Raw genomic sequence first — 22,777 nt, 5'->3', positions numbered from 1 at the left:
TTTTTCGACAGTCCAAAAAATCAATTTTCTGATGAAAAACGATGACCCGTGACCTGTCGAATTTTCTCCAGATGGTCAGAAATTATAATTTTTTAATGTTTAACTTATTGACTGTAAATGACTATCGCATGTGAATTAGAACTCTTAGAACTAAAATTAGTGTGTTTAGAGTCATTTTAATGCCTGAAATTGGTCGAAATAGAAGCTTCTGAATAGGAGAAAAAGTCTGTAAAAATGGCAATTTTGGTCACATTGAGGCTTTAAAATGTATTTATTCAACATGAGGCACAATCAAAAAGAAATTTTGAATCAATTTTTCGACAGTCCAAAAAATCAATTTTCTGATGAAAAACGATGACCCGTGACCTGTCGAATTTTCTCCAGATGGTCAGAAATGGTAATTTTTTAATGTTTAATTTTTTGACTGCAAATGACTATTGCATGTGAATTAGAACTCTTAGAATTAAAATTAGTGTGTTTAGAGACATTTTAATGCCTGAAATTGGTCGAAATAGAAGCTTCTGAAAAGGAGAAAAAGTTTGTAAAAATGGCAATTTTGGTCACATTGAGGCTTTAAAAAGTAGTTATTCAACATGAGGCACAATCCAAATGACATTTTGAATCAATTTTTCGACAGTCCAAAAAATCAATTTTCTGATGAAAAACGATGACCCGTGACCTGTCGAATTTTCTCCAGATGGTCAGAAATTATAATTTTTTAATGTTTAACTTATTGACTGTAAATGACTATCGCATGTGAATTAGAACTCTTAGAACTAAAATTAGTGTGTTTAGAGTCATTTTAATGCCTGAAATTGGTCGAAATAGAAGCTTCTGAATAGGAGAAAAAGTCTGTAAAAATGGCAATTTTGGTCACATTGAGGCTTTAAAATGTATTTATTCAACATGAGGCACAATCAAAAAGAAATTTTGAATCAATTTTTCGACAGTCCAAAAAATCAATTTTCTGATGAAAAACGATGACCCGTGACCTGTCGAATTTTCTCCAGATGGTCAGAAATGGTAATTTTTTCATGTTTAACCTATTGACTGTAAATGACTATCGAATGTGAATTAGAACTCTTAGAACTAAAATTAGTGTGTTTAGAGTCATTTTAATGCCTGAAATTGGTCGAAATAGAAGCTTCTGAATAGGAGAAAAAGTCTGTAAAAATGGCAATTTTGGTCACATTGAGGCTTTAAAATGTATTTATTCAACATGAGGCACAATCCAAATGACATTTCGAATCAATTTTTCGACAGTCCAAAAAATCAATTTTCTGATGAAAAACGATGACCCGTGACCTGTCGAATTTTCTCCAGATGGTCAGAAATTATAATTTTTTAATGTTTAACTTATTGACTGTAAATGACTATCGCATGTGAATTAGAACTCTTAGAACTAAAATTAGTGTGTTTAGAGTCATTTTAATGCCTGAAATTGGTCGAAATAGAAGCTTCTGAATAGGAGAAAAAGTCTGTAAAAATGGCAATTTTAGTCACATTGAGGCTTTAAAATGTATTTATTCAACATGAGGCACAATCAAAAAGAAATTTTGAATCAATTTTTCGACAGTCCAAAAAATCAATTTTCTGATGAAAAACGATGACCCGTGACCTATCGAATTTTCTCCAGATGGTCAGAAATGGTAATTTTTTAATGTTTAACCTATTGACTGTAAATGACTATCGCATGTGAATTAGAACTCTTAGAACTAAAATTAGTGTGTTTAGAGTCATTTTAATGCCTGAAATTGGTCGAAATAGAAGCTTCTGAGTAGGAGAAAAAGTCTGTAAAAATGGCAATTTTGGTCACATTGAGGCTTTAAAATGTATTTATTCAACATGAGGCACAATCCAAATGTAATTTTGAATCAATTTTTCAACAGTCCAAAAAATCAATTTTCTGATGAAAAACGATGACCCGTGACCTGTCGAATTTTCTCCAGATGGTCAGAAATTATAATTTTTTAATGTTTAACTTATTGACTGTAAATGACTATCGCATGTGAATAAGAACTCTTAGAACTAAAATTAGTGTGTTTAGAGTCATTTTAATTCCTGAAATAGGTCAAAATAGAAGCTTCTGAGTAGGAGAAAAAGTCTGTAAAAATGGCAATTTTGGTCACATTGAGGCTTTAAAAAATAGTTATTCAACATGAAGCACAATCTAAATGACATTTTGAATCAATTTTTCGACAGTCCAAAAAATCAATTTTCTGATGAAAAACGATGACCCGTGACCTGACGAGCTTTCTCCAGATGGTCAGAAATGGTAATTTTTCAATGTTTAATTTTTGTCTGCAAATGACTATTGCATGTGAATTCGAACTCTTAGAACTAAAATTAGTGGGTTTAGAGTCATTTTAATGCCTGAAATTGGTCGAAATTGAAGCTTCTGAGTAGGAGAAAAAGTCTGTAAAAATGGCAATTTTGGTCACATTGAGGCTTTAAAAAGTAGTTATTCAACAGGAGGGACAATCCAAATGATATTTTGGATCAATTTTTCGACAGTCCAAAAAAATCAATTTTCTGATGAAAAACGATGACCCGTGACCTGTCGAATTTTCTCCAGATGGTCAGAAATGGTAATTTTTTAATGTTTAATTTTTTGACTGCAAATGACTATTGCATGTGAATTAGAACTCTTAGAATTAAAATTAGTGTGTTTAGAGTCATTTTAATGCCTGAAATTGGTCGAAATAGAAGCTTCTGAAAAGGAGAAAAAGTTTGTAAAAATGGCAATTTTGGTCACATTGAGGCTTTAAAAAGTAGTTATTCAACATGAGGCACAATCCAAATGACATTTTGAATCAATTTTTCGACAGTCCAAAAAATCAATTTTCTGATGAAAAACGATGACCCGTGACCTGTCGAATTTTTTCCAGATGGTCAGAAATTATAATTTTTTAATGTTTAACTTATTGACTGTAAATGACTATCGCATGTGAATAAGAACTCTTAGAACTAAAATTAGTGTGTTTAGAGTCATTTTAATGCCTGAAATTGGTCGAAATAGAAGCTTCTGAGTAGGAGAAAAAGTCTGTAAAAATGGCAATTTTGGTCACATTGAGGCTTTAAAAAGTAGTTATTCAACAGGATGGACAATCCAAATGACATTTTGGATCAATTTTTCGACAGTCCAAAAAAATCAATTTTCTGATGAAAAACGATGAACCGTGACCTGTCGAATTTTCTCCAGATGGTCAGAAATGGTAATTTTTTAATGTTTAATTTTTTGACTGCAAATGACTATTGCATGTGAATTAGAACTCTTAGAATTAAAATTAGAGTGTTTAGAGTCATTTTAATGCCTGAAATTGGTCGAAATAGAAGCTTCTGAGTAGGAGAAAAAGTCTGTAAAAATGGCAATTTTGGTCACATTGAGGCTTTAAAAAGTAGTTATTCAACATGAGGAACAATCCAAATGACATTTTGAATCAATTTTTCGACAGTCCAAAAAATCAAATTTCTGATGAAAAACGATGACCCGTGACCTGTCGAATTTTCTCCAGATGGTCAGAAATGGTAATTTTTTAATGTTTAATTTTTTGACTGCAAATAACTATTGCATGTGAATTAGAACTCTTAGAATTAAAATTAGTGTGTTTAGAGTCATTTTAATGCCTGAAATTGATCGCGATAAAAGCTTCTGAAAAGGAGAAAAAGTTTGTAAAAATGCCAATTTTGGTCACATTGAGGCTTTAAAAAGTAGTTATTCAACATGAGGCACAATCCAAATGACATTTTGAATCAATTTTTCGACAGTCCAAAAAATCAATTTTCTGATGAAAAACGATGACCCGTGACCTGTCGAATTTTCTCCAGATGGTCAGAAATTATAATTTTTTAATGTTTAACTTATTGACTGTAAATGACTATCGCATGTGAATAAGAACTCTTAGAACTAAAATTAGTGTGTTTAGAGTCATTTTAATGCCTGAAATTGGTCGAAATAGAAGCTTCTGAATAGGAGAAAAAGTCTGTAAAAATGGCAATTTTAGTCACATTGAGGCTTTAAAATGTATTTATTCAACATGAGGCACAATCCAAATGACATTTTGAATCAATTTTTCGACAGTCCAAAAAATCAATTTTCTGATGAAAAACGATGACCCGTGACCTGTCGAATTTTCTCCAGATGGTCAGAAATGGTAATTTTTTAATGTTTAACCTATTGACTGTAAATGACTATCGCATGTGAATTAGAACTCTTAGAACTAAAATTAGTGTGTTTAGAGTCATTTTAATGCCTGAAATTGGTCGAAATAGAAGCTTCTGAGTAGGAGAAAAAGTCTGTAAAAATGGCAATTTTGGTCACATTGAGGCTTTAAAATGTATTTATTCAACATGAGGCACAATCCAAATGAAATTTCGAATCAATTTTTCGACAGTCCAAAAAATCAATTTTCTGATGAAAAACGATGACCCGTGACCTGTCGAATTTTCTCCAGATGGTCAGAAATGGTAATTTTTTAATGTTTAAGTTTTTGACTGCAAATGACTATTGCATGTGAATTAGAACTCTTAGAATTAAAATTAGTGTGTTTAGAGTCATTTTAATGCCTGAAATTGGTTAAAATAGAAGCTTCTGAAAAGGAGAAAAAGTCTCTAAAAATGGCAATTTTGGTCACATTGAGGCTTTAAAAAGTAGTTATTCAACATGAGGCACAATCCAAATGACATTTTGAAACAATTTTTCGACAGTCCAAAAAATCAATTTTCTGATGAAAAACGATGACCCGTGACCTGTCGAATTTTCTCCAGATGGTCAGAAATTATAATTTTTTAATGTTTAACTTATTGACTGTAAATGACTATCGCATGTGAATAAGAACTCCTAGAACTAAAATTAGTGTGTTTAGAGTCATTTTAATGCCTGAAATTGGTCGAAATAGAAGCTTCTGAAAAGGAGAAAAAGTTTGTAAAAATGGCAATTTTGGTCACATTGAGGCTTTAAAAAGTAGTTATTCAACATGAGGCACAATCCAAATGACATTTTGAATCAATTTTTCGACAGTCCAAAAAATCAATTTTCTGATGAAAAACGATGACCCGTGACCTGTCGAATTTTCTCCAGATGGTCAGAAATTATAATTTTTTAATGTTTAACTTATTGACTGTAAATGACTATCGCATGTGAATTAGAACTCTTAGAACTAAAATTAGTGTGTTTAGAGTCATTTTAATGCCTGAAATTGGTCGAAATAGAAGCTTCTGAATAGGAGAAAAAGTCTGTAAAAATGGCAATTTTGGTCACATTGAGGCTTTAAAATGTATTTATTCAACATGAGGCACAATCAAAAAGAAATTTTGAATCAATTTTTCGACAGTCCAAAAAATCAATTTTCTGATGAAAAACGATGACCCGTGACCTGTCGAATTTTCTCCAGATGGTCAGAAATGGTAATTTTTTCATGTTTAACCTATTGACTGTAAATGACTATCGAATGTGAATTAGAACTCTTAGAACTAAAATTAGTGTGTTTAGAGTCATTTTAATGCCTGAAATTGGTCGAAATAGAAGCTTCTGAATAGGAGAAAAAGTCTGTAAAAATGGCAATTTTGGTCACATTGAGGCTTTAAAATGTATTTATTCAACATGAGGCACAATCCAAATGACATTTCGAATCAATTTTTCGACAGTCCAAAAAATCAATTTTCTGATGAAAAACGATGACCCGTGACCTGTCGAATTTTCTCCAGATGGTCAGAAATTATAATTTTTTAATGTTTAACTTATTGACTGTAAATGACTATCGCATGTGAATTAGAACTCTTAGAACTAAAATTAGTGTGTTTAGAGTCATTTTAATGCCTGAAATTGGTCGAAATAGAAGCTTCTGAATAGGAGAAAAAGTCTGTAAAAATGGCAATTTTGGTCACATTGAGGCTTTAAAATGTATTTATTCAACATGAGGCACAATCAAAAAGAAATTTTGAATCAATTTTTCGACAGTCCAAAAAATCAATTTTCTGATGAAAAACGATGACCCGTGACCTATCGAATTTTCTCCAGATGGTCAGAAATGGTAATTTTTTAATGTTTAACCTATTGACTGTAAATGACTATCGCATGTGAATTAGAACTCTTAGAACTAAAATTAGTGTGTTTAGAGTCATTTTAATGCCTGAAATTGGTCGAAATAGAAGCTTCTGAGTAGGAGAAAAAGTCTGTAAAAATGGCAATTTTGGTCACATTGAGGCTTTAAAATGTATTTATTCAACATGAGGCACAATCCAAATGTAATTTTGAATCAATTTTTCAACAGTCCAAAAAATCAATTTTCTGATGAAAAACGATGACCCGTGACCTGTCGAATTTTCTCCAGATGGTCAGAAATTATAATTTTTTAATGTTTAACTTATTGACTGTAAATGACTATCGCATGTGAATAAGAACTCTTAGAACTAAAATTAGTGTGTTTAGAGTCATTTTAATTCCTGAAATAGGTCAAAATAGAAGCTTCTGAGTAGGAGAAAAAGTCTGTAAAAATGGCAATTTTGGTCACATTGAGGCTTTAAAAAATAGTTATTCAACATGAAGCACAATCTAAATGACATTTTGAATCAATTTTTCGACAGTCCAAAAAATCAATTTTCTGATGAAAAACGATGACCCGTGACCTGACGAGCTTTCTCCAGATGGTCAGAAATGGTAATTTTTCAATGTTTAATTTTTGTCTGCAAATGACTATTGCATGTGAATTCGAACTCTTAGAACTAAAATTAGTGGGTTTAGAGTCATTTTAATGCCTGAAATTGGTCGAAATTGAAGCTTCTGAGTAGGAGAAAAAGTCTGTAAAAATGGCAATTTTGGTCACATTGAGGCTTTAAAAAGTAGTTATTCAACAGGAGGGACAATCCAAATGACATTTTGGATCAATTTTTCGACAGTCCAAAAAAATCAATTTTCTGATGAAAAACGATGACCCGTGACCTGTCGAATTTTCTCCAGATGGTCAGAAATGGTAATTTTTTAATGTTTAATTTTTTGACTGCAAATGACTATTGCATGTGAATTAGAACTCTTAGAATTAAAATTAGTGTGTTTAGAGTCATTTTAATGCCTGAAATTGGTCGAAATAGAAGCTTCTGAAAAGGAGAAAAAGTTTGTAAAAATGGCAATTTTGGTCACATTGAGGCTTTAAAAAGTAGTTATTCAACATGAGGCACAATCCAAATGACATTTTGAATCAATTTTTCGACAGTCCAAAAAATCAATTTTCTGATGAAAAACGATGACCCGTGACCTGTCGAATTTTTTCCAGATGGTCAGAAATTATAATTTTTTAATGTTTAACTTATTGACTGTAAATGACTATCGCATGTGAATAAGAACTCTTAGAACTAAAATTAGTGTGTTTAGAGTCATTTTAATGCCTGAAATTGGTCGAAATAGAAGCTTCTGAGTAGGAGAAAAAGTCTGTAAAAATGGCAATTTTGGTCACATTGAGGCTTTAAAAAGTAGTTATTCAACAGGATGGACAATCCAAATGACATTTTGGATCAATTTTTCGACAGTCCAAAAAAATCAATTTTCTGATGAAAAACGATGAACCGTGACCTGTCGAATTTTCTCCAGATGGTCAGAAATGGTAATTTTTTAATGTTTAATTTTTTGACTGCAAATGACTATTGCATGTGAATTAGAACTCTTAGAATTAAAATTAGAGTGTTTAGAGTCATTTTAATGCCTGAAATTGGTCGAAATAGAAGCTTCTGAGTAGGAGAAAAAGTCTGTAAAAATGGCAATTTTGGTCACATTGAGGCTTTAAAAAGTAGTTATTCAACATGAGGAACAATCCAAATGACATTTTGAATCAATTTTTCGACAGTCCAAAAAATCAAATTTCTGATGAAAAACGATGACCCGTGACCTGTCGAATTTTCTCCAGATGGTCAGAAATGGTAATTTTTTAATGTTTAATTTTTTGACTGCAAATGACTATTGCATGTGAATTAGAACTCTTAGAATTAAAATTAGAGTGTTTAGAGTCATTTTAATGCCTGAAATTGGTCGAAATAGAAGCTTCTGAGTAGGAGAAAAAGTCTGTAAAAATGGCAATTTTGGTCACATTGAGGCTTTAAAAAGTAGTTATTCAACATGAGGAACAATCCAAATGACATTTTGAATCAATTTTTCGACAGTCCAAAAAATCAAATTTCTGATGAAAAACGATGACCCGTGACCTGTCGAATTTTCTCCAGATGGTCAGAAATGGTAATTTTTTAATATTTAATTTTTTGACTGCAAATGACTATTGCATGTGAATTAGAACTCTTAGAATTAAAATTAGTGTGTTTAGAGTCATTTTAATGCCTGAAATTGATCGCGATAAAAGCTTCTGAAAAGGAGAAAAAGTTTGTAAAAATGCCAATTTTGGTCACATTGAGGCTTTAAAAAGTAGTTATTCAACATGAGGCACAATCCAAATGACATTTTGAATCAATTTTTCGACAGTCCAAAAAATCAATTTTCTGATGAAAAACGATGACCCGTGACCTGTCGAATTTTCTCCAGATGGTCAGAAATTATAATTTTTTAATGTTTAACTTATTGACTGTAAATGACTATCGCATGTGAATAAGAACTCTTAGAACTAAAATTAGTGTGTTTAGAGTCATTTTAATGCCTGAAATTGGTCGAAATAGAAGCTTCTGAATAGGAGAAAAAGTCTGTAAAAATGGCAATTTTAGTCACATTGAGGCTTTAAAATGTATTTATTCAACATGAGGCACAATCCAAATGACATTTTGAATCAATTTTTCGACAGTCCAAAAAATCAATTTTCTGATGAAAAACGATGACCCGTGACCTGTCGAATTTTCTCCAGATGGTCAGAAATGGTAATTTTTTAATGTTTAACCTATTGACTGTAAATGACTATCGCATGTGAATTAGAACTCTTAGAACTAAAATTAGTGTGTTTAGAGTCATTTTAATGCCTGAAATTGGTCGAAATAGAAGCTTCTGAGTAGGAGAAAAAGTCTGTAAAAATGGCAATTTTGGTCACATTGAGGCTTTAAAATGTATTTATTCAACATGAGGCACAATCCAAATGAAATTTCGAATCAATTTTTCGACAGTCCAAAAAATCAATTTTCTGATGAAAAACGATGACCCGTGACCTGTCGAATTTTCTCCAGATGGTCAGAAATGGTAATTTTTTAATGTTTAAGTTTTTGACTGCAAATGACTATTGCATGTGAATTAGAACTCTTAGAATTAAAATTAGTGTGTTTAGAGTCATTTTAATGCCAGAAATTGGTCGAAATAGAAGCTTCTGAAAAGGAGAAAAAGTTTGTAAAAATGGCAATTTTGGTCACATTGAGGCTTTAAAAACTAGTTATTCAACATGAGGCACAATCCAAATGACATTTTGAATCAATTTTTCGACAGTCCAAAAAATCAATTTTCTGATGAATAACGATGACCCGTGACCTGTCGAATTTTCTCCAGATGGTCAGAAATGGTAATTTTTTAATGTTTAACTTATTGACTGTAAATGACTATCGCATGTGAATAAGAACTCTTAGAACTAAAATTAGTGTGTTTAGAGTCATTTTAATGCCTGAAATTGGTCAAAATAGAAGCTTCTGAGTAGGAGAAAAAGTCTGTAAAAATGGCAATTTTGGTCACATTGAGGCTTTAAAAAGTAGTTATTCAACATGAGGCACAATCCAAATGACATTTTGAATCAATTTTTCGACAGTCGAAAAAATCAAATTTCTGATGAAAAACGATGACCCTTGACCTGTCGAATTTTCTCCAGATGGTCAGAAATGGTAATTTTTTAATGTTTAATTTTTTGTCTGCAAATGAATATTGCATATGAATTAGAACTCTTAGAACTAAAATTAGTGTGTTTAGAGTCATTTTAATGCCTGAAATTGGTCGAAATAGAAGCTTCTGAGTAGGAGAAAAAGTCTGTAAAAAGGGTAATTTTGGTCACATCGAGGCTTTAAAAACTAGTTATTCAACAGGAGGGACAATCCAAATGAAATTTTGAATCAATTTTTCGACAGTCCAAAAAATCAATTTTCTGATGAAAAACGATGACCCGTGACCTGTCGAATTTTCTCCAGATGGTCAGAAATTATAATTTTTTAATGTTTAACTTATTGACTGTAAATGACTATCGCATGTGAATAAGAACTCTTAGAACTAAAATTAGTGTGTTTAGAGTCATTTTAATGCCTGAAATTGGTCGAAATAGAAGCTTCTGAGTAGGAGAAAAAGTCTGTAAAAATGGCAATTTTGGTCACATTGAGGCTTTAAAAAGTAGTTATTCAACAGGATGGACAATCCAAATGACATTTTGGATCAATTTTTCGACAGTCCAAAAAAATCAATTTTCTGATGAAAAACGATGAACCGTGACCTGTCGAATTTTCTCCAGATGGTCAGAAATGGTAATTTTTTAATGTTTAATTTTTTGACTGCAAATGACTATTGCATGTGAATTAGAACTCTTAGAACTAAAATTAGTGTGTTTAGAGTCATTTTAATGCCTGAAATTGATCGAAATAGAAGCTTCTGAGGAGCAGAAAAAGTCTGTAAAAATGGCAATTTTGGTCACATTGAGGCTTTAAAATGTATTTATTCAACATGAGGCACAATCCAAATGAAATTTTGAATCAATTTTTCAACAGTCCAAAAAATCAATTTTCTGATGAAAAACGATGACCCGTGACCTGTCGAATTTTCTCCAGATGGTCAGAAATGGTAATTTTTTAATGTTTAATTTTTTGACTGCAAATGACTATTGCATGTGAATTAGAACTCTTAGAATTAAAATTAGAGTGTTTAGAGTCATTTTAATGCCTGAAATTGGTCGAAATAGAAGCTTCTGAGTAGGAGAAAAAGTCTGTAAAAATGGCAATTTTGGTCACATTGAGGCTTTAAAAAGTAGTTATTCAACATGAGGAACAATCCAAATGACATTTTGAATCAATTTTTCGACAGTCCAAAAAATCAAATTTCTGATGAAAAACGATGACCCGTGACCTGTCGAATTTTCTCCAGATGGTCAGAAATGGTAATTTTTTAATATTTAATTTTTTGACTGCAAATGACTATTGCATGTGAATTAGAACTCTTAGAATTAAAATTAGTGTGTTTAGAGTCATTTTAATGCCTGAAATTGATCGCGATAAAAGCTTCTGAAAAGGAGAAAAAGTTTGTAAAAATGCCAATTTTGGTCACATTGAGGCTTTAAAAAGTAGTTATTCAACATGAGGCACAATCCAAATGACATTTTGAATCAATTTTTCGACAGTCCAAAAAATCAATTTTCTGATGAAAAACGATGACCCGTGACCTGTCGAATTTTCTCCAGATGGTCAGAAATTATAATTTTTTAATGTTTAACTTATTGACTGTAAATGACTATCGCATGTGAATAAGAACTCTTAGAACTAAAATTAGTGTGTTTAGAGTCATTTTAATGCCTGAAATTGGTCGAAATAGAAGCTTCTGAATAGGAGAAAAAGTCTGTAAAAATGGCAATTTTAGTCACATTGAGGCTTTAAAATGTATTTATTCAACATGAGGCACAATCCAAATGACATTTTGAATCAATTTTTCGACAGTCCAAAAAATCAATTTTCTGATGAAAAACGATGACCCGTGACCTGTCGAATTTTCTCCAGATGGTCAGAAATGGTAATTTTTTAATGTTTAACCTATTGACTGTAAATGACTATCGCATGTGAATTAGAACTCTTAGAACTAAAATTAGTGTGTTTAGAGTCATTTTAATGCCTGAAATTGGTCGAAATAGAAGCTTCTGAGTAGGAGAAAAAGTCTGTAAAAATGGCAATTTTGGTCACATTGAGGCTTTAAAATGTATTTATTCAACATGAGGCACAATCCAAATGAAATTTCGAATCAATTTTTCGACAGTCCAAAAAATCAATTTTCTGATGAAAAACGATGACCCGTGACCTGTCGAATTTTCTCCAGATGGTCAGAAATGGTAATTTTTTAATGTTTAAGTTTTTGACTGCAAATGACTATTGCATGTGAATTAGAACTCTTAGAATTAAAATTAGTGTGTTTAGAGTCATTTTAATGCCAGAAATTGGTCGAAATAGAAGCTTCTGAAAAGGAGAAAAAGTTTGTAAAAATGGCAATTTTGGTCACATTGAGGCTTTAAAAACTAGTTATTCAACATGAGGCACAATCCAAATGACATTTTGAATCAATTTTTCGACAGTCCAAAAAATCAATTTTCTGATGAATAACGATGACCCGTGACCTGTCGAATTTTCTCCAGATGGTCAGAAATGGTAATTTTTTAATGTTTAACTTATTGACTGTAAATGACTATCGCATGTGAATAAGAACTCTTAGAACTAAAATTAGTGTGTTTAGAGTCATTTTAATGCCTGAAATTGGTCAAAATAGAAGCTTCTGAGTAGGAGAAAAAGTCTGTAAAAATGGCAATTTTGGTCACATTGAGGCTTTAAAAAGTAGTTATTCAACATGAGGCACAATCCAAATGACATTTTGAATCAATTTTTCGACAGTCGAAAAAATCAAATTTCTGATGAAAAACGATGACCCTTGACCTGTCGAATTTTCTCCAGATGGTCAGAAATGGTAATTTTTTAATGTTTAATTTTTTGTCTGCAAATGAATATTGCATATGAATTAGAACTCTTAGAACTAAAATTAGTGTGTTTAGAGTCATTTTAATGCCTGAAATTGGTCGAAATAGAAGCTTCTGAGTAGGAGAAAAAGTCTGTAAAAAGGGTAATTTTGGTCACATCGAGGCTTTAAAAACTAGTTATTCAACAGGAGGGACAATCCAAATGAAATTTTGAATCAATTTTTCGACAGTCCAAAAAAGCAATTTTCTGATGAAAAACGATGACCCGTGACCTGTCGAATTTTCTCCAGATGGTCAGAAATTATAATTTTTAATGTTTAACTTATTGACTGTAAATGACTATCGCATGTGAATAAGAACTCTTAGAACTAAAATTAGTGTGTTTAGAGTCATTTTAATGCCTGAAATTGGTCGAAAAAGAAGCTTCTGAGTAGGAGAAAAAGTCTGTAAAAATGGCAATTTTGGTCACATTGAGGCTTTAAAAAGTAGTTATTCAACATGAGGAACAATCCAAATGACATTTTGAATCAATTTTTCGACAGTCCAAAAAATCAAATTTCTGATGAAAAACGATGACCCGTGACCTGTCGAATTTTCTCCAGATGGTCAGAAATGGTAATTTTTTAATGTTTAATTTTTTGACTGCAAATGACTATTGCATGTGAATTAGAACTCTTAGAATTAAAATTAGTGTGTTTAGAGTCATTTTAATGCCTGAAATTGGTCGAAATAGAAGCTTCTGAAAAGGAGAAAAAGTTTGTAAAAATGGCAATTTTGGTCACATTGAGGCTTTAAAAAGTAGTTATTCAACATGAGGCACAATCCAAATGACATTTTGAATCAATTTTTCGACAGTCCAAAAAATCAATTTTCTGATGAAAAACGATGACCCGTGACCTGTCGAATTTTCTCCAGATGGTCAGAAATTATAATTTTTTAATGTTTAACTTATTGACTGTAAATGACTATCGCATGTGAATTAGAACTCTTAGAACTAAAATTAGTGTGTTTAGAGTCATTTTAATGCCTGAAATTGGTCGAAATAGAAGCTTCTGAATAGGAGAAAAAGTCTGTAAAAATGGCAATTTTGGTCACATTGAGGCTTTAAAATGTATTTATTCAACATGAGGCACAATCAAAAAGAAATTTTGAATCAATTTTTCGACAGTCCAAAAAATCAATTTTCTGATGAAAAACGATGACCCGTGACCTGTCGAATTTTCTCCAGATGGTCAGAAATGGTAATTTTTTCATGTTTAACCTATTGACTGTAAATGACTATCGCATGTGAATTGGAACTCTTAGAACTAAAATTAGTGTGTTTAGAGTCATTTTAATGCCTGAAATTGGTCGAAAAAGAAGCTTCTGAGTAGGAGAAAAAGTCTGTAAAAATGGCAATTTTGGTCACATTGAGGCTTTAAAAAGTAGTTATTCAACATGAGGAACAATCCAAATGACATTTTGAATCAATTTTTCGACAGTCCAAAAAATCAAATTTCTGATGAAAAACGATGACCCGTGACCTGTCGAATTTTCTCCAGATGGTCAGAAATGGTAATTTTTTAATGTTTAATTTTTTGACTGCAAATGACTATTGCATGTGAATTAGAACTCTTAGAATTAAAATTAGTGTGTTTAGAGTCATTTTAATGCCTGAAATTGGTCAAAATAGAAGCTTCTGAAAAGGAGAAAAAGTTTGTAAAAATGGCAATTTTGGTCACATTGAGGCTTTAAAAAGTAGTTATTCAACATGAGGCACAATCCAAATGACATTTTGAATCAATTTTTCGACAGTCCAAAAAATCAATTTTCTGATGAAAAACGATGACCCGTGACCTGTCGAATTTTCTCCAGATGGTCAGAAATTATAATTTTTTAATGTTTAACTTATTGACTGTAAATGACTATCGCATGTGAATTAGAACTCTTAGAACTAAAATTAGTGTGTTTAGAGTCATTTTAATGCCTGAAATTGGTCGAAATAGAAGCTTCTGAATAGGAGAAAAAGTCTGTAAAAATGGCAATTTTGGTCACATTGAGGCTTTAAAATGTATTTATTCAACATGAGGCACAATCAAAAAGAAATTTTGAATCAATTTTTCGACAGTCCAAAAAATCAATTTTCTGATGAAAAACGATGACCCGTGACCTGTCGAATTTTCTCCAGATGGTCAGAAATGGTAATTTTTTCATGTTTAACCTATTGACTGTAAATGACTATCGCATGTGAATTAGAACTCTTAGAACTAAAATTAGTGTGTTTAGAGTCATTTTAATGCCTGAAATTGGTCGAAATAGAAGCTTCTGAATAGGAGAAAAAGTCTGTAAAAATGGCAATTTTGGTCACATTGAGGCTTTAAAATGTATTTATTCAACATGAGGCACAATCCAAATGACATTTCGAATCAATTTTTCGACAGTCCAAAAAATCAATTTTCTGATGAAAAACGATGACCCGTGACCTGTCGAATTTTCTCCAGATGGTCAGAAATTATAATTTTTTAATGTTTAACTTATTGACTGTAAATGACTATCGCATGTGAATTAGAACTCTTAGAACTAAAATTAGTGTGTTTAGAGTCATTTTAATGCCTGAAATTGGTCGAAATAGAAGCTTCTGAATAGGAGAAAAAGTCTGTAAAAATGGCAATTTTGGTCACATTGAGGCTTTAAAATGTATTTATTCAACATGAGGCATAATCAAAAAGAAATTTTGAATCAATTTTTCGACAGTCGAAAAAATCAATTTTCTGATGAAAAACGATGACCCGTGACCTATCGAATTTTCTCCAGATGGTCAGAAATGGTAATTTTTTAATGTTTAACCTATTGACTGTAAATGACTATCGCATGTGAATTAGAACTCTTAGAACTAAAATTAGTGTGTTTAGAGTCATTTTAATGCCTGAAATTGGTCGAAATAGAAGCTTCTGAGTAGGAGAAAAAGTCTGTAAAAATGGCAATTTTGGTCACATTGAGGCTTTAAAATGTATTTATTCAACATGAGGCACAATCCAAATGAAATTTTGAATCAATTTTTCGACAACCAAAAAAGCAATTTTCTGATGAAAAACGATGACCCGTGACCTGTCGAATTTTCTCCAGATGGTCAGAAATTATAATTTTTTAATGTTTAACTTATTGACTGTAAATGACTATCGCATGTGAATAAGAACTCTTAGAACTAAAATTAGTGTGTTTAGAGTCATTTTAATGCCTGAAATTGGTCGAAAAAGAAGCTTCTGAGTAGGAGAAAAAGTCTGTAAAAATGGCAATTTTGGTCACATTGAGGCTTTAAAAAGTAGTTATTCAACATGAGGAACAATCCAAATGACATTTTGAATCAATTTTTCGACAGTCCAAAAAATCAAATTTCTGATGAAAAACGATGACCCGTGACCTGTCGAATTTTCTCCAGATGGTCAGAAATGGTAATTTTTTAATGTTTAATTTTTTGACTGCAAATGACTATTGCATGTGAATTAGAACTCTTAGAATTAAAATTAGTGTGTTTAGAGTCATTTTAATGCCTGAAATTGGTCGAAATAGAAGCTTCTGAAAAGGAGAAAAAGTTTGTAAAAATGGCAATTTTGGTCACATTGAGGCTTTAAAAAGTAGTTATTCAACATGAGGCACAATCCAAATGACATTTTGAATCAATTTTTCGACAGTCCAAAAAATCAATTTTCTGATGAAAAACGATGACCCGTGACCTGTCGAATTTTCTCCAGATGGTCAGAAATTATAATTTTTTAATGTTTAACTTATTGACTGTAAATGACTATCGCATGTGAATTAGAACTCTTAGAACTAAAATTAGTGTGTTTAGAGTCATTTTAATGCCTGAAATTGGTCGAAATAGAAGCTTCTGAATAGGAGAAAAAGTCTGTAAAAATGGCAATTTTGGTCACATTGAGGCTTTAAAATGTATTTATTCAACATGAGGCACAATCAAAAAGAAATTTTGAATCAATTTTTCGACAGTCCAAAAAATCAATTTTCTGATGAAAAACGATGACCCGTGACCTGTCGAATTTTCTCCAGATGGTCAGAAATGGTAATTTTTTCATGTTTAACCTATTGACTGTAAATGACTATCGCATGTGAATTAGAACTCTTAGAACTAAAATTAGTGTGTTTAGAGTCATTTTAATGCCTGAAATTGGTCGAAATAGAAGCTTCTGAATAGGAGAAAAAGTCTGTAAAAATGGCAATTTTGGTCACATTGAGGCTTTAAAATGTATTTATTCAACATGAGGCACAATCCAAATGACATTTCGAATCAATTTTTCGACAGTCCAAAAAATCAATTTTCTGATGAAAAACGATGACCCGTGACCTGTCGAATTTTCTCCAGATGGTCAGAAATTATAATTTTTTAATGTTTAACTTATTGACTGTAAATGACTATCGCATGTGAATTAGAACTCTTAGAACTAAAATTAGTGTGTTTAGAGTCATTTTAATGCCTGAAATTGGTCGAAATAGAAGCTTCTGAATAGGAGAAAAAGTCTGTAAAAATGGCAATTTTGGTCACATTGAGGCTTTAAAATGTATTTATTCAACATGAGGCATAATCAAAAAGAAATTTTGAATCAATTTTTCGACAGTCGAAAAAATCAATTTTCTGATGAAAAACGATGACCCGTGACCTATCGAATTTTCTCCAGATGGTCAGAAATGGTAATTTTTTAATGTTTAACCTATTGACTGTAAATGACTATCGCATGTGAATTAGAACTCTTAGAACTAAAATTAGTGTGTTTAGAGTCATTTTAATGCCTGAAATTGGTCGAAATAGAAGCTTCTGAGTAGGAGAAAAAGTCTGTAAAAATGGCAATTTTGGTCACATTGAGGCTTTAAAATGTATTTATTCAACATGAGGCACAATCCAAATGTAATTTTGAATCAATTTTTCAACAGTCCAAAAAATCAATTTTCTGATGAAAAACGATGACCCGTGACCTGTCGAATTTTCTCCAGATGGTCAGAAATTATAATTTTTTAATGTTTAACTTATTGACTGTAAATGACTATCGCATGTGAATAAGAACTCTTAGAACTAAAATTAGTGTGTTTAGAGTCATTTTAATTCCTGAAATAGGTCAAAATAGAAGCTTCTGAGTAGGAGAAAAAGTCTGTAAAAATGGCAATTTTGGTCACATTGAGGCTTTAAAAAATAGTTATTCAACATGAAGCACAATCTAAATGACATTTTGAATCAATTTTTCGACAGTCCAAAAAATCAATTTTCTGATGAAAAACGATGACCCGTGACCTGACGAGCTTTCTCCAGATGGTCAGAAATGGTAATTTTTCAATGTTTAATTTTTGTCTGCAAATGACTATTGCATGTGAATTCGAACTCTTAGAACTAAAATTAGTGGGTTTAGAGTCATTTTAATGCCTGAAATTGGTCGAAATTGAAGCTTCTGAGTAGGAGAAAAAGTCTGTAAAAATGGCAATTTTGGTCACATTGAGGCTTTAAAAAGTAGTTATTCAACAGGAGGGACAATCCAAATGACATTTTGGATCAATTTTTCGACAGTCCAAAAAAATCAATTTTCTGATGAAAAACGATGACCCGTGACCTGTCGAATTTTCTCCAGATGGTCAGAAATGGTAATTTTTTAATGTTTAATTTTTTGACTGCAAATGACTATTGCATGTGAATTAGAACTCTTAGAATTAAAATTAGTGTGTTTAGAGTCATTTTAATGCCTGAAATTGGTCGAAATAGAAGCTTCTGAAAAGGAGAAAAAGTTTGTAAAAATGGCAATTTTGGTCACATTGAGGCTTTAAAAAGTAGTTATTCAACATGAGGCACAATCCAAATGACATTTTGAATCAATTTTTCGACAGTCCAAAAAATCAATTTTCTGATGAAAAACGATGACCCGTGACCTGTCGAATTTTCTCCAGATGGTCAGAAATTATAATTTTTTAATGTTTAACTTATTGACTGTAAATGACTATCGCATGTGAATAAGAACTCTTAGAACTAAAATTAGTGTGTTTAGAGTCATTTTAATGCCTGAAATTGGTCGAAATAGAAGCTTCTGAGTAGGAGAAAAAGTCTGTAAAAATGGCAATTTTGGTCACATTGAGGCTTTAAAAAGTAGTTATTCAACAGGATGGACAATCCAAATGACATTTTGGATCAATTTTTCGACAGTCCAAAAAAATCAATTTTCTGATGAAAAACGATGACCCGTGACCTGTCGAATTTTCTCCAGATGGTCAGAAATGGTAATTTTTTAATGTTTAATTTTTTGACTGCAAATGACTATTGCATGTGAATTAGAACTCTTAGAACTAAAATTAGTGTGTTTAGAGTCATTTTAATGCCTGAAATTGGTCGAAATAGAAGCTTCTGAGGAGCAGAAAAAGTCTGTAAAAATGGCAATTTGGTCACATTGAGGCTTTAAAATGTATTTATTCAACATGAGGCACAATCCAAATGAAATTTTGAATCAATTTTTCAACAGTCCAAAAAATCAATTTTCTGATGAAAAACGATGACCCGTGACCTGTCGAATTTTCTCCAGATGGTCAGAAATGGTAATTTTTTAATGTTTAATTTTTTGACTGCAAATGACTATTGCATGTGAATTAGAACTCTTAGAATTAAAATTAGAGTGTTTAGAGTCATTTTAATGCCTGAAATTGGTCGAAATAGAAGCTTCTGAGTAGGAGAAAAAGTCTGTAAAAATGGCAATTTTGGTCACATTGAGGCTTTAAAAAGTAGTTATTCAACATGAGGAACAATCCAAATGACATTTTGAATCAATTTTTCGACAGTCCAAAAAATCAAATTTCTGATGAAAAACGATGACCCGTGACCTGTCGAATTTTCTCCAGATGGTCAGAAATGGTAATTTTTTAATGTTTAATTTTTTGACTGCAAATGACTATTGCATGTGAATTAGAACTCTTAGAATTAAAATTAGTGTGTTTAGAGTCATTTTAATGCCTGAAATTGATCGCAATAGAAGCTTCTGAAAAGGAGAAAAAGTTTGTAAAAATGCCAATTTTGGTCACATTGAGGCTTTAAAAAGTAGTTATTCAACATGAGGCACAATCCAAATGACATTTTGAATCAATTTTTCGACAGTCCAAAAAATCAATTTTCTGATGAAAAACGATGACCCGTGACCTGTCGAATTTTCTCCAGATGGTCAGAAATTATAATTTTTTAATGTTTAACTTATTGACTGTAAATGACTATCGCATGTGAATAAGAACTCTTAGAACTAAAATTAGTGTGTTTAGAGTCATTTTAATGCCTGAAATTGGTCGAAATAGAAGCTTCTGAATAGGAGAAAAAGTCTGTAAAAATGGCAATTTTAGTCACATTGAGGCTTTAAAATGTATTTATTCAACATGAGGCACAATCAAAAAGAAATTTTGAATCAATTTTTCGACAGTCCAAAAAATCAATTTTCTGATGAAAAACGATGACCCGTGACCTGTCGAATTTTCTCCAGATGGTCAGAAATGGTAATTTTTTAATGTTTAACCTATTGACTGTAAATGACTATCGCATGTGAATTAGAACTCTTAGAACTAAAATTAGTGTGTTTAGAGTCATTTTAATGCCTGAAATTGGTCGAAAAAGAAGCTTCTGAGTAGGAGAAAAAGTCTGTAAAAATGGCAATTTTGGTCACATTGAGGCTTTAAAAAGTAGTTATTCAACATGAGGAACAATCCAAATGACATTTTGAATCAATTTTTCGACAGTCCAAAAAATCAAATTTCTGATGAAAAACGATGACCCGTGACCTGTCGAATTTTCTCCAGATGGTCAGAAATGGTAATTTTTTAATGTTTAATTTTTTGACTGCAAATGACTATTGCATGTGAATTAGAACTCTTAGAATTAAAATTAGTGTGTTTAGAGTCATTTTAATGCCTGAAATTGGTCGAAATAGAAGCTTCTGAAAAGGAGAAAAAGTTTGTAAAAATGGCAATTTTGGTCACATTGAGGCTTTAAAAAGTAGTTATTCAACATGAGGCACAATCCAAATGACATTTTGAATCAATTTTTCGACAGTCCAAAAAATCAATTTTCTGATGAAAAACGATGACCCGTGACCTGTCGAATTTTCTCCAGATGGTCAGAAATTATAATTTTTTAATGTTTAACTTATTGACTGTAAATGACTATCGCATGTGAATTAGAACTCTTAGAACTAAAATTAGTGTGTTTAGAGTCATTTTAATGCCTGAAATTGGTCGAAATAGAAGCTTCTGAATAGGAGAAAAAGTCTGTAAAAATGGCAATTTTGGTCACATTGAGGCTTTAAAATGTATTTATTCAACATGAGGCACAATCAAAAAGAAATGTTGAATCAATTTTTCGACAGTCCAAAAAATCAATTTTCTGATGAAAAACGATGACCCGTGACCTGTCGAATTTTCTCCAGATGGTCAGAAATGGTAATTTTTTCATGTTTAACCTATTGACTGTAAATGACTATCGCATGTGAATTAGAACTCTTAGAACTAAAATTAGTGTGTTTAGAGTCATTTTAATGCCTGATATTGGTCGAAATAGAAGCTTCTGAATAGGAGAAAAAGTCTGTAAAAATGGCAATTTTGGTCACATTGAGGCTTTAAAATGTATTTATTCAACATGAGGCACAATCCAAATGACATTTCGAATCAATTTTTCGACAGTCGAAAAAATCAATTTTCTGATGAAAAACGATGACCCGTGACCTGTCGAATTTTCTCCAGATGGTCAGAAATTATAATTTTTTAATGTTTAACTTATTGACTGTAAATGACTATCGCATGTGAATTAGAACTCTTAGAACTAAAATTAGTGTGTTTAGAGTCATTTTAATGCCTGAAATTGGTCGAAATAGAAGCTTCTGAATAGGAGAAAAAGTCTGTAAAAATGGCAATTTTGGTCACATTGAGGCTTTAAAATGTATTTATTCAACATGAGGCATAATCAAAAAGAAATTTTGAATCAATTTTTCGACAGTCGAAAAAATCAATTTTCTGATGAAAAACGATGACCCGTGACCTATCGAATTTTCTCCAGATGGTCAGAAATGGTAATTTTTTAATGTTTAACCTATTGACTGTAAATGACTATCGCATGTGAATTAGAACTCTTAGAACTAAAATTAGTGTGTTTAGAGTCATTTTAATGCCTGAAATTGGTCGAAATAGAAGCTTCTGAGTAGGAGAAAAAGTCTGTAAAAATGGCAATTTTGGTCACATTGAGGCTTTAAAATGTATTTATTCAACATGAGGCACAATCCAAATGTAATTTTGAATCAATTTTTCAACAGTCCAAAAAATCAATTTTCTGATGAAAAACGATGACCCGTGACCTGTCGAATTTTCTCCAGATGGTCAGAAATTATAATTTTTTAATGTTTAACTTATTGACTGTAAATGACTATCGCATGTGAATAAGAACTCTTAGAACTAAAATTAGTGTGTTTAGAGTCATTTTAATGCCTGAAATTGGTCGAAAAAGAAGCTTCTGAGTAGGAGAAAAAGTCTGTAAAAATGGCAATTTTGGTCACATTGAGGCTTTAAAAAGTAGTTATTCAACATGAGGAACAATCCAAATGACATTTTGAATCAATTTTTCGACAGTCCAAAAAATCAAATTTCTGATGAAAAACGATGACCCGTGACCTGTCGAATTTTCTCCAGATGGTCAGAAATGGTAATTTTTTAATGTTTAATTTTTTGACTGCAAATGACTATTGCATGTGAATTAGAACTCTTAGAATTAAAATTAGTGTGTTTAGAGTCATTTTAATGCCTGAAATTGGTCGAAATAGAAGCTTCTGAAAAGGAGAAAAAGTTTGTAAAAATGGCAATTTTGGTCACATTGAGGCTTTAAAAAGTAGTTATTCAACATGAGGCACAATCCAAATGACATTTTGAATCAATTTTTCGACAGTCCAAAAAATCAATTTTCTGATGAAAAACGATGACCCGTGACCTGTCGAATTTTCTCCAGATGGTCAGAAATTATAATTTTTTAATGTTTAACTTATTGACTGTAAATGACTATCGCATGTGAATTAGAACTCTTAGAACTAAAATTAGTGTGTTTAGAGTCATTTTAATGCCTGAAATTGGTCGAAATAGAAGCTTCTGAATAGGAGAAAAAGTCTGTAAAAATGGCA

This window comes from Triturus cristatus, chromosome 1_2 (assembly GCF_964204655.1).
Source record: "Triturus cristatus chromosome 1_2, aTriCri1.1, whole genome shotgun sequence".
Taxonomy (NCBI): domain Eukaryota; kingdom Metazoa; phylum Chordata; class Amphibia; order Caudata; family Salamandridae; genus Triturus; species Triturus cristatus.
The sequence above is the reverse complement of the archived record's forward strand: the minus strand, read 5'-3'. Positions refer to the sequence as shown.